The sequence below is a fragment of the Pongo abelii genome, chromosome 4 (genome assembly GCF_028885655.2).
Source record: "Pongo abelii isolate AG06213 chromosome 4, NHGRI_mPonAbe1-v2.0_pri, whole genome shotgun sequence".
Taxonomy (NCBI): domain Eukaryota; kingdom Metazoa; phylum Chordata; class Mammalia; order Primates; family Hominidae; genus Pongo; species Pongo abelii.
Window position 1 is genome coordinate 1,708,689 of NC_071989.2, and position 15,219 is coordinate 1,723,907.

Below are 15,219 nucleotides of genomic sequence, written 5' to 3' on the forward strand. Positions count from 1 at the left end.
AGGAGGGCGGCTTGCTCCGGGGCACCCGTCAGGGGCCCCACACGGCGGCTTTTAGGCCTGGAGTGGCAAAGACGCTGCTGCCGCCTGGGCTCGGCTCCCATGACTGTGAAGGACCCTCGTCACTCCCCGTTGCCTGCCTGAGCTGCCTGGGGACCCTCCTGCTGCGTCAGCACAGAGCCTGGAACCGCGGCCAAGGCAGGAAGCTCCCGTGTGAAGGCACCAAACACGGCAGATGCCCTCACAACGCCGGGCCCGTTTCCCTGTGGACGTGAAGTGGGAACGGTACGAGGACGTGACGTGAGAACGTGACGTGGAAACGTGACGTGGAAACGTGACGTGAGAACGTGACGTGGTAACGTGGCGTGGACGTGACGTGACGTGATATGACGTGAGGACAGCGTGGCAGGAGCGGCGCTTCAGATCCAGCAGGGAGTGAGACGAAAGAAGGGGTGGAAGAGGGGCCCCCGGAGCCCCGCGCGTCAAGGTTTGTGTGCCGGCCAGGCTGCGGCGGTTCTGGGCGATAGGAAACAGAGTCAGGACACAGACCAGGGAGGGCCGGGGCGGAGCCAGGGCACCTGCGGGCGAGGACGGCTGGGTGCTGGGTCCCCGGCGTCAGGGCGCAATGCCGCCTGGTGGGCGTCACCCTTTCCCAGGGCTGCTGGGACACATGGCCGCAGCTGCTTGGCTCACCACAGCGGAAGTCGGTCTCTCTCATCCTGGAGTCCGCGCGGCTGAGGGCGAGGTGTCCTTCCGGGGGCCCTGAGGGGCTCTGTCCCCGGCCTCTCCCCTCGGCGCCCCTGCCCGGCCAAGCATTGCGCCAACCCCACCCCCACCTCACGTGGCGTCCTCCTTCCCGGCTCGGGGACTTCTCTCTGTCACTTGGGGAAACACGCGTCCTTGGATTTAGGGCTCTCCTTGTTCCCGGAGGCTCTCATTTCAAAGTCCTGACCTTAGGGACAGCTGTAGGACCCAATTTCCAAGCAAGGTGGCATTCCCAGGCAGGAGGGGTTAGGACCTGGGTGTGTCTTTTGAGGGGGACTCCATTCCGCCCCCGACAGGGCCTCAGGGTGGCCATTGCTTCTAAAGTTGGATGTGGGGCTTGTAGACTTGCCACGGCCATCCTGGTATTTTTGAGTATTTGAAATGACAGATTTACCACTTAGGAAAGTGAAGCAGGTGCGAGCGAGTACCGAGGCTGTTCATGCAGGTCCCCACCCCTGGCTGCAGCCCCCACCCTGACCCAGCCTCGCCTGTCAGTCCTTCCCATCCACCTGTTCTGGGGCCACTGGCACCTTGTCCTCTTCCTCCCTGACCATGCCAAGGGGTCATCGCCTCTGGTTGTCAGCCTCGTTCCCATGGATGTATGTTCTTCCCACCACTGGTCAGCCCCTCCTGGTGTCCACCGGAATCTCAGCTGAAGTGACTGATCCGGAGGGACTCCCTGCCACCCCGCTACAACCTTGCCCTTGCCTTGTGTGTGAAGAAATAGAAGCGCTAAGGGCTGGCAGCTGTGAACCCCTGTGGGGAGTGGGGACTTGAGGGCCTGGGCCTGGGGCGCCTGGAGGAGCCCAGTCACCACCTGCAGCCACCCAGGGCCCCCAGGCACCAAGGGGCCCCAAGACCCCAGGCACTGTGTGTCCATCTCAAGAGTGACTCAGGCTCACAGGGGCCCCCACTGCTGCCCTCTTGCATCCCCACAGACACGTCCGGAGTTCTCTCAACCTCTGCTTGCTCAAGTTCAGACTCCAGTTTGAGGACATCCAGCCACACATAACTTGGATGAGCAGCCCTCATTTTGTGTTCAATAAAAGATAACACAAGAGATCATTAGAGCAACTATGTCAGAGTAAATGTATTTCCTTGTTCAAGAGTGAAGTTCCTTCAGGAACATCTGCAATTTGCTTTGTCTTGCTGAAAACAATATTTTCCCAGAAGACCCCAGCATGAGGGCCATTACAAAACGTAATTCATATTGCATAAGTTCCGAAGCGTTCAGCACGAATAACAAATGGAGGGTTAGTGAAGTATTTATGCTCTGCTGTGAGCGTGGCATCTATAAGTCATGGGGGTCCCAGGCGCCCGGCCCAGCACTCACTCAGGATGTGCTCGGCCCCCACGGCTGCAGCCGAAAAGAGCCCTGCTTCTTCCATGTGGGGGAATGTGGTACTTTGGGCACAGACGCAGCCAGACTTGGCTTTCTTGTTACCTACGGAGAAAAGGGAGGACTGATAAGAGGAGTGAAAGACATCCTACCTAGCAGGAGGATGTGTCTGAGATATAAACAGCGGATGAAGGGCTGGGGTCTAGAATGAGCAGGAAAGAGCCAGCCTGACTGAAAGGTGCCCAAAGGCTGGCAGGGCCCTTCCCGACTGAAGGAGTGCCAACCAGAAACTCAGCACCCAGGGAGGTGGTGTCCTGTGAGCTGTTGGGGACATGCAATTTATGTTACAGAAATGCACTGTCACACCCACAGTGGGTTCAAGACTACAGTGTTGATGTGCAAATATTGCCAGAATGAGGGACGCTGAGAACTCCTTGACACTTCTGCGTGCGAATTGGCACAGCCACCTTGGAAACTGTGGGAACTGTCTGGGCCTCCAGCAAGTCCACACCTCGTCTGCTGTCGTCCTAGAGATCCCTGTGCACACGGACAGGGGGCGTCCACGCCACCCGTCTGTAGTGGACCCCGAGGAAACCACTAGGCTGCCGTCAAAAGTGCATGGACAAGTAAAGCCTGGCATCGCCAGGGAATGAAAAACCGCACAGTAAATGACCTCGGCCCAGCAGTCCCACACTTAAAAATCGATTGTGAAGGCATGCTGAGAAAGGCACCAGACGATTTGTGTCCAGACCTGTTTGCTGGACGGAGTGAAAAGGTGTGCAACACATAAAGGGCCAGTGGAGTGCACTGATGAGAGCCCCGGCTTCTGTGGTTTAGGAGAGAAAAAAGCTGAGCACAGAAGGGTTGGTGTACGATATCCCCTCTTTTATGTGGAAATGGGGCAAACCATGTATTTTCAGCTGTGCTGCACCTGTATCCCCACCTCACACACGTTCATCCCACCCCGAGAGGGTTGATGCCCCACTTCCCATGTAAGCAGACCTGTGACTGGGGTGGATGTGGCCTTGACAAAGCTGGGTCACCAAAGGCAGTGATTAGTGGCCAGAGATTGGTCCATCTGGGACGTCCACCTTGGAACCCAGCTGCTGTGCCGCTGAGAAGCCAGGTGGCCATGGGGAGACCACGCGGGGCCCCCGGCCACAGCCCACATGGGGTCCCCCCGACAGCCACACCACACACCGAGCACCTGTAGGATGTGTGATGGGCCTTCCTAGGACTGAGGACCCAGCCTCCCACTGACTGAGGGGCAGAGCCCATGTCTGTCCAAACTGGATGAAAGAGCAAGGCTCATTACCTTGTTATTTGAAGCACGGTGCTCTGAGGCAGTGGAGGACCGGAACCATGACCACAGTGCTGTGGACACACATATGTACATACACGGTAAAAAGAAGCACTGGGAGGCTAAACCCAAAATCAACAAATCTACCAGGCACCATGGCTCGTGCCTGGAATCCCAGCACTTTGGGAGGCCAAGGTGGGCAGATAGCTTGAGCCTAGGAGTTCAAGACCAGCCTGGGCAACACAGAGAAACCCAGTCTCTACAAAAGAAGAAAAAAAAAATAGCCAGGCCTGGTGACTCGGACCCGTGTTCCCAGCTGCTCAGGAGGCTAAGGTGCGAGAATCACTTGAGCCCAGCAGGTTGAGGCTGCAGTGAGGCGAGATTGCACCACTGTACTCCAGCCTGGGGGACAGAGCAAGCCCCTGTTTCAAAAAAAAAAAAATTAACAAATCTACCTTGAAGTGGAGGTGTCAGGGAGGGGTCAGCGGGGTCAGGGTTGGGAGAGAACCTTCTCGTGGCATATCCTGTTAACACAGTTCAGTTTGGAATCATTATGTTTTGTACAAACAAGAATAAAACTAAAGCCAAAAGAAGAAAATGCCATCCTGAAAATTGAAAACAAGCCAAGACAAAAGAACCTAATGATGTATCAAGTTGGTGACAAATCCCGAGAGAAAAACATTGCTTCAAGTGACTTTGGAGCACAGCGTTTTGACTTCAGTCCTCCACAGAAAATGTCATTGGGACAAAAGAAGACCTGAAGAAATTGGAGGCATCACACGGTTATCGTCACACGGACATTGTCACACAGTCATCACCACACAGCCATCGCCACACGGCCACTGCCACATGGCCATCACCACACAGCCATCGCCACACGGCCACCGCCACATGGCCATCACCACACGGTCACCTGCAGTCAGCTGACATTGTATTGATGGGGAGCGCACGCCCAGGTAATCAAACATAAAGGAAGGCGGCCACTCAGCCGCTGGGAACTGCAGATGAGGGGACTGAGCTGTAGGGAGACACCGTGGCTTCTGGGGGCCGGGGCTTGTGCAGCCTCTTCCAGCTCACCTCATTGCCTCCTGCAGGGAGCAGGTTGGATTTCTCGGGCTCAGGATGGCAAGTGTGGCTACTAAAGTGGGGTCTGTGGCCTTGCTGAGCACAGGCCAGCGGGGCATTCCCCGAGCATTCCGCAGCAGCTGCTTCTCCAAAATTAAAAGCATCTGAGGCAATCAGATACCATGCTTGACACATTCTCCATGATTCCAGCCTCTTACCTATTGCAAGTAAACAAATCCTGCCAGGATTTTGGGTGACCACAGTTAGCAATCTGCCTTCCTGCCTACCGACCCCTGAATTGTTACCCTGGCTCTCCCTGTTGCCCGGCCACCTGGTGACAGCTGCCAGATATGGGCACCTCCCATGGCCTCGGGACACCCAATGTTCATGGGCACTGCCTTCCTGTATTCTCATGAGCCCTGTGGGGTCAGTTTCCACACTCACCCTACCACCTCCAGCCCTGACTGACCCCAGGCCGAGAGTGTGCACACCATTTCCCAGCCCCCCAGAGACTGCCCTGCATGGGAGCTCACACACCCATTGCACAGGTGGCCTGGCCAGGAGCCTTCCCCGGATTTGCTGAGGAAGGTGCACCTTTGTCCTCTCCCTCCATGGGGACCTCCACCCCCTCGTGCCTCTCCTTCCTCCATGGGGAACTCCGCCCTCCCCTCCCTCCGCCACCCCACCTGGGCCCCTCGCCCTCCGCTTCCTCACACTCAGGCCTTGGGCTTTGCATTGCTGTGCTGACAGCTCACTGCTGGCTGCCCTGCTGTTGTAGCAAGTCTGCTCTGCTCACCCTCCTGAGTCCTGGGTCTTCCCGCTTCTCACAGGTCCCTTGCCTCCTCCTGTCTGCTGCTGCTGGGTGTGCAGTCCTGTGAGGGCCACGGGCTTTGTTTGGCTCTCGATGCGTCACAGCACCTAGAACTGGCCCTGGCGAGGCCTTGAGGCAAAAGCACACGCATGCCTTCCAGGTGCTGAGAACAACCCCCGGGAGCTGCGACCAGTGGGGACCCCCGTCCCCCAGGCAGCTGAAACCTCCCCACAGCCTGTGCAGCTGAGACCTTTCCCCTCTTAGCTGAGATACCCCCTTGGGCAGCTGGGAACCCCTTTAAAGCGACCGGGATCCTGGTCCCGTGGGCAGCCGGGACCCCAGCCCAGGGCAGTGGGGCCCCTACCCCAGGCTGTGGGATCCCTCTCCCCAGTCCTGGTGAGGCAGGCCTGGCTGATTCTCAGCGCTTTTCTGACATTATCCCCCAGAACTGACACCCTGACCCAGCCCAGCAGGCACAGGACTGGTCCAACCCTCCCTGCCCCTGCAGTGTGCCAACACCCTCCTAGGACCTCTCCCCATGGGCAAAGAAAAGAAGAAAAATAGAGGGACCTGGAGAATGTGGGATATTTTGGGTAGAAAGTGAACACCTCCTCCTTCCAGGAAACTCTTTTCTCCTCTCCCCAGGGACTTGGTTTCCACTGCAGACGCTGGGGGGGCAGCCGTGCACGGCTCAGTGTCCTGCCAGGTACGACTTGTCCCCGTTTGCTCCGATGACATTTTGAAGCCACTCTTTCTCACCGCAGAGATGACAGAGCAGGGTGTGGAGTGCGTCTTAGCGCAGAGGAGTGCCACTTTGCTGTGATTGTGGCTCAGAGGAGCTTCTTCTCCAGCGATGCCGCCTTCATGATGCTGACCACGCCATCCCAGCCTTTGCCACCTGCTTCTGCCAGCCTGGCTCTTCCCACACACATTTCTACCACGTAACAAAGAACTGGACCCTCCAGTGCCATGGGAAACCAGGCTCTCAAGTGAGTTCTTTGGGAAAACGAGAGCTGGGAGAGGAGAGGGTGAGATGGGAAAACACACAGCGAGTTAGTCTCCTCACAAGGAAACAAACAAACTCCATGAAAACATGACTTTGCAGGACAAGACGCAGGACCCCGCAACCTTGAGTGATAACATAAGAGGACCCCAGTTGAAATCCTGGCCAGAGCAAACTTCTTTCCACTCTGAGCTCCCTAGACCTCCATCCACCCAGATAGGTTTAGCTGCCCCGTGGCGACCTGCCCCGTGGACCTTTCCCTCCAAGCCCAGATGGTGGCCGGGACAGCCAGGCAGTGGGAGGCGCCCCACCAGCCCCTAGAAGATGAGAGACCCCAATGGGGAAGAGAGACCCACCCCCCTTGGGGCACGGGGAGTGCTGCAGCCAGGGAAGATTTCCTAGGACGAGACTTTTCCACCGGCTCCCTCTGGGCCTGGGGAGCCCCCATCCTCGGTCCTGAAATGAGGTGGTCACCCCTGACCAGGGGGCTTTGGCTCCTGGCATTTCCTGGTCCGTCATGAAGGTCCTTTTCCTTTAAGTGCCGGCCGGAGCCTGAGCGCTCCGAGGGAGCCCCGTCTGGCCACCTTGCCTTCAGCAAACCGAGTGGTTTTATCTGGATACACACATGTGCATCTTGTATCCAAGTATGTAGAATTGTAAAAATGAAAGAATGATCGGTAAAACTTTTAGAATGTTTTACTTTTGAGGGTCGAAAGGGGAAAGGGTGGAGGGGATGAGGCAGAAGCTCAGGTTCTCTGAGCAGCCCCAGCTTTGTTTAGAGGCAACTTTGACCCCCTCATCAGTATTTTACGTAAGTATGAAAGAATCAATCCCTAAAAATGGAAAGCAAAAACAAGCAACAGCCTAACTATGCATCAAGTGATGGCAAAACCACGCTGATGACTCCTGTTTCAAAGACAATAAAACACGGAGATGTGGCTGGAACTCCCAGATGGGACAGAAGCCGGGAAAATAGAAAACAAAGGGCCCTCGACAACCTGCTGTGTCCGGGGTCCATGCTATCATGGGCAGCATTGGTGCTGGTGCCCTGGGCCCTGGGTGCAAGTGTGGGGGAAAGTAACCGGGTCCTCAGGGCAGTCTGCTTGGGAATAGATGTTTTCAGCTCAGGAGAACAAAGACTCAAAGTAGGAGGCGAGGAGTTACCTAGAACCCTTTTCAGACGGAGTCTCACTGTCACCCAGGCTGGAGTGCAGTGGTGTGATCTCGGCTCACTGCAACCTCTGCCTCCTGGGTTCAAGCTATTCTCTTACCTCAGCCTCCCAAGTAGCTGGGATTACAGGTGCACACCACTACACTTGGCTAATTTTTGTATTTTTAGTAGAGACGAGGTTTCACCATAGTGGCCAGGCTGGTCTTGAACCGCTGACCTCAGGTGATCCACCCACTTTGGCCTCCCAAAGTGCTGGGACTACAAGCGTGAACCACTGCACCCGGCCATGTTTCTTAATAAAACATAATGTACGAGGACGGTGTCTTTATTCTGAAAAGCACCAGTTTATACAAAGTACAGGAGACAGAGGAACCTGACCCAACAGTGATTCATCATCCAACCCCTCGGCAGGGAGACACGGGGAGGACCTGAGCTGGACTTCGGCAGGGAAAGGCTGGGGGTGCCTGAGCTGGAGAGCATGGCCACTTCGAGGGCCGCTTGTGTTTTTCTTTTTCTTTTTCTTTTTTTTTTTTTTTTTTTTAGACGGAGTCTCACTTTGTCACTCAGGCTGTAGTGCAATGGTGCGATCTCAGTTCACTACAACCTCTGCCTCCTGGGTTCAAGCGATTCTCCTGTCTTAGTCTCCTGAGTAGCTGGGATTATAGGTGCCCACCACCACGCCCAGCTAATTTTTGTATTTTTAGTCAAGACGAGGTTTTGCCATGTTGGTCAGGCTGGTCTCGAACTCCTGACCTCAGGAGATCCGCTGCCTCAGACTCCCAAAGTGCTAGAATGACAGGCATGAGCCGCCGCGCCTGGCCTGGGTGGCTGGTTTTATTCAACGCCCACACAGGGTCTGGCACCTTTGACCTTGGCTAAGCCTGCCAGCCTGGCTTTTTCCTTAGCTGGCCTGTGCTGTGGACTCATCTCTCCAGGGACCTGCTCTCCCTCGCCCTGCTCTGATCAAGGGTTTGGCTCCAACTCAAACCACTATTGCCCCTGCTGAGGATGGAGCGTTCGTGCCCCATGAAATTTGTATGGGGAATCTATCCTCCATTGCAATATGTTAGGAAGTGGGGCCTTTGGGAGGGGACGAGGCCACGAGGGTGCAGCTCTCGTGATGAGATTAGAGCTCCTATGAGAAGAAACACCAGAGCCTCCTCTCTCTCCGCTGTGTGAGGACACAGGGAGGAGGGGCGGTCCGTGAACCAGGAGGGAGCCCTCCCTGGACCCCACCGCTGCAAGCATCCTGACCTCAGACCTTCAGCCTCCAGACCTGTGAGGAACCCACGTCTGTTCTTGGAGCCCCCCAGCCTATGGCATTTTGTTATTCCAGCCTGAGTTGGCTAAGATACCCCAGAAAGGGAGGACTTTGTCCCCTCTTCCCAAAAATAGTCCACACTCTACTTTTGGCTTTGAGACTAACGTTCTAATCTAGCAATCTAAAGCCTTATGATTTTTTTTCACTCTATTTGATTTTTGCTTTGTTTTGCTTTCTGATGTTTTAATTACCAAAGTAGTGTATGCTCATTGTAGCAAGTCAAAGAATGTGATGAAAAATTTAGCCATCTCCCTCCCTGCCATCAAACACACCTGTGAGGTGCAACGTGAGAAACTTGGTTTATCATTAATCTGTCTCTGTGCCTTTCTCTGCGTGCGGGCAAACACACACACACCTCACATTACACATACGAGTGGGCTTCTTTTCTGTCTCATTATTTTTAAGCAAAACCAGGACCCATCCCACACCGGACTCTTAGGACACGGCCTTCTCTGCTACTTCACATCTCCAGCTGCTGCTGAGCCAGCTGTTTTGGTGGACAGCTGCCTTGGGAAAGTGCCTGTTTGCACATCGACAGTATGGGGACCAGGGACCCTGGGGTCGGCCATGGCTTCACATAAAGGAAAGCCTGTTCCTCCTGAGGCTAGCTGAGGACAGGCGCCGTGTTCCACTCAATGTCTGCTAAAGGCAGGCAGCCGGCAGGGCTGCAAGGTTTTGTCCTCATAAAAAGGCTTCAGTAAACACCCCTAAACCCCTATGGTTATGCACAAATGCTAAAATGTCTGCATGATACTTTTCCCCTGGCCCCCGGTCCCCGCCCTCCTGAGCAATTGCTGGATAAATCACATTCACTTTTAATTTAGCGGACATGGCCAGGTAAGATTCTCAAAAGATCATTTCAGTATGCACTGCTGCCAGAAACATGAACTAATTCCCCGCACCCTCAGCAGCTCCAGAGGTGCGGGGTTTTGATGTTTGCTGTTCCAAAGTGGAGAAGCAGGCTCTGCCGTTGCCAGAGTTCGCATTTCCCTAACCCTGCACTGTGCCTCATTTTAAATTATTGGTTGTTCGTAGATCGTCTTTGGCACATGGCTAGTTCCTGTTCTTTGCTATTTTTCCCATTGCATTGCCTGACTTTTTCTCAACATAAAGTAAGAGAATTTGGTCTATGAAGGATACTAACCCTTTATCATACGAACTGCAAACATTTTTCTCAGTCTGTCACTTGTTATATTGCTATAATTTGGACTTGCCATGTAAAAATACCTAATTTGACATTGTAAAATATATTTAACTTTTCTTTAAGGTTTTGGGTTTTCTGTTCTGGTTAAGGGAAGATCTCCCAACTTCCAGGTTACAAAAATAGTATTTCAAAACTTCTAATATTTTGTTGTTCTATTTGTAGCATACTTAAGCTTTCGTGCTGTTACATCTTTTTTCTTTCTAAAGTCGAGGCCTACGTTTGTTTCCGTTCAGCCGGAAGATGCCTCAGTGCTCAGCCAGCCCATCGCCTTCCTCTACAATGTTTAATTTGCATTTTGTGCCTTGGGTCTTAGATCCCAAGTCACTTCCTCAGAGCTTTGAACGCCCAATTTAATTAGCTCCTTTTCCTGCTTGATCCAAATCAAACTGGAAGACCGAGTAAGTGCGTACGGTTCCTTTCCACTCAACATTTCTCCAAATGTGAGAAAATATAAGTTAAAAATAATAAGTCCTGGCCGGGCGCAGTGGCTCATTCCTGTAATCCCAGCACTTTGGGAGGCCAAGGCAGGCAGATTGCCTGAGCTCAGGAGATCGCGACCAGCCTGGGCAACATGGTGAAACCCTGTCTCTATTAAAATACAAAAAATTAGCCTTGTGTGGTGTTGTGTGCCTGTAATCCCAGCTACTCGGGAGGCTGAGGCAGGAGAATTGCTTGAACCCCGGAAGCAGAGGTTGCAGTGAGCCGAGATGACGCCATTGCACTTCAGCCTGGGCGACAGAATGAGACTCCATCTCAAAAAAAAAAAAAGTAATAATAATAATAATAATAAATCCTTAGGAACATTGGAAATCAGTGTCCAGGAGTTGTGACACATTCCTGAGAAATGAAGACAGAATCAGACTGAGCTGAAGAGAGAAGATTGCGGCCCAAAATACGGGAGAAAAAGCCCGCGGGAAGGTTGAAGCCAATCAGGAGACTGGAGGCACGCTGGAAGAAGGGAGCCATTTGAAGCCCAGTTCCCATCGCGAGCGATGAGACGGGGTGTTTCCACCAGGCAGAAGTGGGGAAATGCTGTCCAGAGCTTACCACCTGTCTCTAGAAGACCACGGGTTGAGCAGAGGGGCTCAGGGAGAGCCGCGTGGAGTTCCTCAAACACTTAGAGACTCAGAGGCGATTAAATGTACGGATGGGTAGCAAAGCTGGCAGTCCCCAGGAGGGGAGGAAATGGAAGCTCCACTGTAAGGTTCAGCACTCACTGTGGCTGAGCCCGAAGCTACGGGATCCCTGCCTGGCCCCTGCCCAGCTGCCCCGGGTCCAGCCTCTGCCGGCTAACTGGCCCATGCCAGCAGCCTCCTCTGGTCCAGAATCACAAGAGGTTAGCAAAGTAGATTCACATAAATGCAGATGCCACAGCAGCCGGGGCGGCCAATCAACTTAGTCCTGCATTCCACAGCGTAAGCATCAGGGCCTCCAGGTACTGGGATCAGCCCCACCCCCGGGCACACATGAGAAGCAACGGGGTGAGCAAGCACAGCAGATGGCTCTGGGAAACAGAAGTGATATGGAGACCCAGAAACACTATTGCAAAAATTTTTTTTTTTTTGAGATGGAGTCTCTTTCACCCAGGCTGGAGTGCAGTGGTGCAATCTCGGCTCACTGCAACCTCTTCCTCCTAGGTTCAAGCGATTCTCCTGCCTCAACCTCCCGAGTAGCTGGGACTATGGGCACGTCCCACCACGCCCAGCTAAGTTTTTTTTTTTTTTTTTTTTTTTTTTGTATTTTTAGTAGAGACAGGGTTTCACCATGTTGGCCAGGCTGGTCTCAATCTCCTGACCTCATGATCCACCCACCTCAGCCTCCCAAAGTGCTGGGATTACAGGTGTGAGCCACCATGCCCAGCCCATTATCACAAAATCTTAATTCGTATCAGAAGTGATATGCGAGAGTCTAATGCATTCATAAAATTAAACAGACGGGCCCCTCCAAAAACAAAGATTAAAAGACTATCAGAAATTAAAAATCTGAACATCTCCAGCAAAAAATGCAAGAACAAGTGAAGTCAGCAGCATGAACATGGCTGAAGCCCAGATTAATGAACTGGAAGTTATGATCAAAGAAATCTCTCAGAATGCAGAGAGGTAAGTAAACAGACACTGATGTTCACTGTGTGTGTTTTACCACAATAAAGAAAATTCAGAGGAGGTGACACTTAACACGCAATCCGGAGTATCCAGTGTTTCTCTAGGATTTCCAGGAAAGAAAACAGAAAATTCTAGGAAGAATAATGGAGAATTAATAAAAGATCTCAGAGCTGATACAATACAAAGCACTGGCTTTGACTCAACGGGTAAAGAGGTTAAACGACACCATCAGGCCGGTCCCAGACCAGTAAGCTCTGAGTCTCTATTCTACCTGAGATTGAGAACACCAAAGACAAGAGAAAGCATTGCCATCTTCCAGAGAGAACAGACAGCTTACCTAGAAAGGAAGAAAACCAAACATACATCAGACCCTCCTCATCATGATGCTGGTACCAGGAAGAACAGTGAGCATGTCCAGGGGCAATTTCAGTATCCATTAAAATTAAATCAGTCTCATCTTTTCCTGTTTTATTTCTAGGTAACTTCCTTAGAAATACACTTGCAAATGGACCAAAAAAAAAAAAAAAAGAGACATACACAAGGATGTTCTTTGAAGCTTTGTTTATGTGAGAGAAAAACTAGCACACACATGGCTGTGAATAGGGAAAGTTACATCAGGTCTGCTGGGTTTGTACGATGGAGGGCCAGGCAGCCATTTAAAAGAACAAAGTAGAACTGCGCACGCTGCTGGGGCAGGATTGTCATGGCAACCAGTGAGCTACAGAGAAGTCAGGTCCCATCTAAAATATATTTTTAAAAATATATTAATATTAATAAATATACTTAAATATATTTTATATATATATATATATTTTTTTTTTTTTGAGATAAGGTCTTGTTCTGTCACCCAGGCTGGAGTGCAGTGGTGTGATCTTGGCTCGCTGCAACCTCCGCCTCCCTGGTTCAAGCAATTCTCCTGCCTCAGCCTCCCAAGTAGCTGGGATTCCAGGTCCCCTTAGATGCTTACTAAGGTCCCCTGTGGAGGTTTTGGGAAACGCCCTGCTGGTCTGAAATCTGTGCACACTGAATGCTCAGGATGCCAGGGAGCCTGGTGGATGGGATTGGGTGGGGCTTGAGGCAGCGGTTTGCTAACTCCCAGGGTTCCAAGGGTGGTCTCCCAAGCAAGTCCCATCAGGCCCTGTGACAAAGGCCCTGTGACAAAGCCTCAATGGGCAGGAAGGGACGGGCCCCTCTACTGTGGTGCTGGGGAGTGACCACCTGCCTTTGTAGATGGAATCACCTTGAGAGGTGGCCACATTAATCATTCATTCATCATCTGAGGCTGCGTTTGAACAAGAGCAGAGCTGAGCAGTGGAGACAGAGACTGTGTGGTCTGCGAGGTGGAAAGTACTTGCTCTCTGACTGTTTAGGAACAGGCCTGCTCTCCTGCCCAGGGCATGTGTGTCCCGTGGAAGCTACAGGTCACCTCCAACTCACACCTCGGGTGCCGAGAGTCTCAGGGAGGAGCCTCCAGGACCCCAGGAGTGGAAACTTTTGCAAAGAAAACTAACTATATTTTCTATAAAAAGGATTATACAATATCATTTAATTATTTCAAGCCCGTGGTAAAGCCGACATTCTCGACACATTCTCCTGGTGCTGTCAGCCCATTCCAATGAGAGGGTGTTTATTTTCACAAATGCAGTGTCTTACTGAGAACTGTTAAAAATTAATATTAAGTTTAAATATGAAAAGTGATTGTTGCACGTGACTAGTAAATTCCACATTATTTGAACTCTTTAAGGGTCTCCTTTCTTTCCAAACACATTTTCCATCCTAAATGTGAACACAGTGTTAAGTCTTTACAAAATGGTTTAAAAAATATTGTTTTAAAAAGTCCATTCTTGCATAGAGTTTGGCAGCAGAGCAAAATGAAATCCCATCCAAATGAAATGTTTTACCATGTTCAGTTCCATAATGAAAAGCTGGCAAAGTCAATGGGATGGGGAGGGGGTGGCAATCACATTTGGTTTAATTTATAACAAGAAATCCAATCCAATGCATTTTTAAATTCAGGAAATACTAAAATGTAGACTGTGAAGGCCAACTCCATGTGGACTGCGCAGCCCATAATAGTCAGCTGATTTAAAACCTGACCAATGTGAACTACCCAACTAACGAGACTTGAAAAACCAGTATAATTAATTAATACAAGTAAATGTAATAGAAATGTACTGAAATAAAAAGGGAGCATTAAAAGTAAGTATTCTCAACAAGCTGCAAACGCGCTCCTCAGCAGGGCACACCCCGCTGGAGGCCCTTGAGTCCTTAGAAGGGCTGTGGTCTCCCGACAGGGACCCTGGCAGCCTCATGGGGGAGGATTTTGTTCATCAGTCCCCTTGCTCTCCGATTGTTTGCAAGCGAGGACTAAAGGAGAAATCCTCGTGACTTTTGTGGTCTAGGTTAGAGTCACACAGACTCACTGTGCTGAGACCGGAAAACCTGCTCTTTCCCTATAGGTTTCAACCACGCTCCTCCGACTGGGGTCTGGGTGAGGAGCGCTGGGCCAGGCCCCGGGGCGGGGAGAGGGGTTTGTGGTGCTGTCTCGGCTCGGGCTCCAGCAGTGCCTCCGGGGCAGGTCCTGAGTTCCCAGATGCTGTCAGGGCTCTCCCAGGCAGCATGGACTCTGTGGTTCTGCACGTCACAGACTCTTTGGGGGCGTCCACAGCCCTTTGCGCTTGAGGCTGGTCTGACAGGCTTGGCAAGGGCGGGATCACACCGAGTTCATGCGGCAGCCCCAGTCACCTGGTTGCTCCATCTACAGACTTGATAACCGAGGGCTGGGTGGTCTCCTCTCAGGTTATCTGCTCGAGCCCTAGGCAATGTCAGGTTGCTCGCTGCTCATGGTGTGGTCCCTGGGTGGTCACGTCTCTTCACCTGGAACCCACCAAATCAGCACGTGCATTTCAACAAGATCCACCTTCCACGTCTGAAGCTCCTCCCTCAGACTCCCCCGCTGGCTCCTTCTGCACCAGCCCTCGGAGGCAGTCACTCCCAACCCCTAAAGCCTCTTGTGCACCCCGTGACCCTCAGAGTCAGAAACACCTCTCCACATGGTGACCACTGCCGGACTCCCACCTGCCCGCTGACCCTGCCATCCGTTTGTCTCGCTGGCCATGCAGGCGGAGCTCAAAGTATCCC

The 15,219-nt window shown here is 52.3% G+C and overlaps 1 long non-coding RNA gene across 1 annotated transcript; it reads left to right on the plus strand.

The window, feature by feature from the left end:
* Window positions 1-375: 375 nt before the first annotated feature.
* Window positions 376-10,227, plus strand: LOC134761478 (uncharacterized). The gene is made up of 3 exons (XR_010140146.1): window positions 376-484; window positions 6,042-6,266; window positions 9,178-10,227. It is a non-coding gene; the product is annotated as an uncharacterized LOC134761478 (long non-coding RNA).
* The last annotated feature ends 4,992 nt before the right edge of the window (window positions 10,228-15,219 follow it).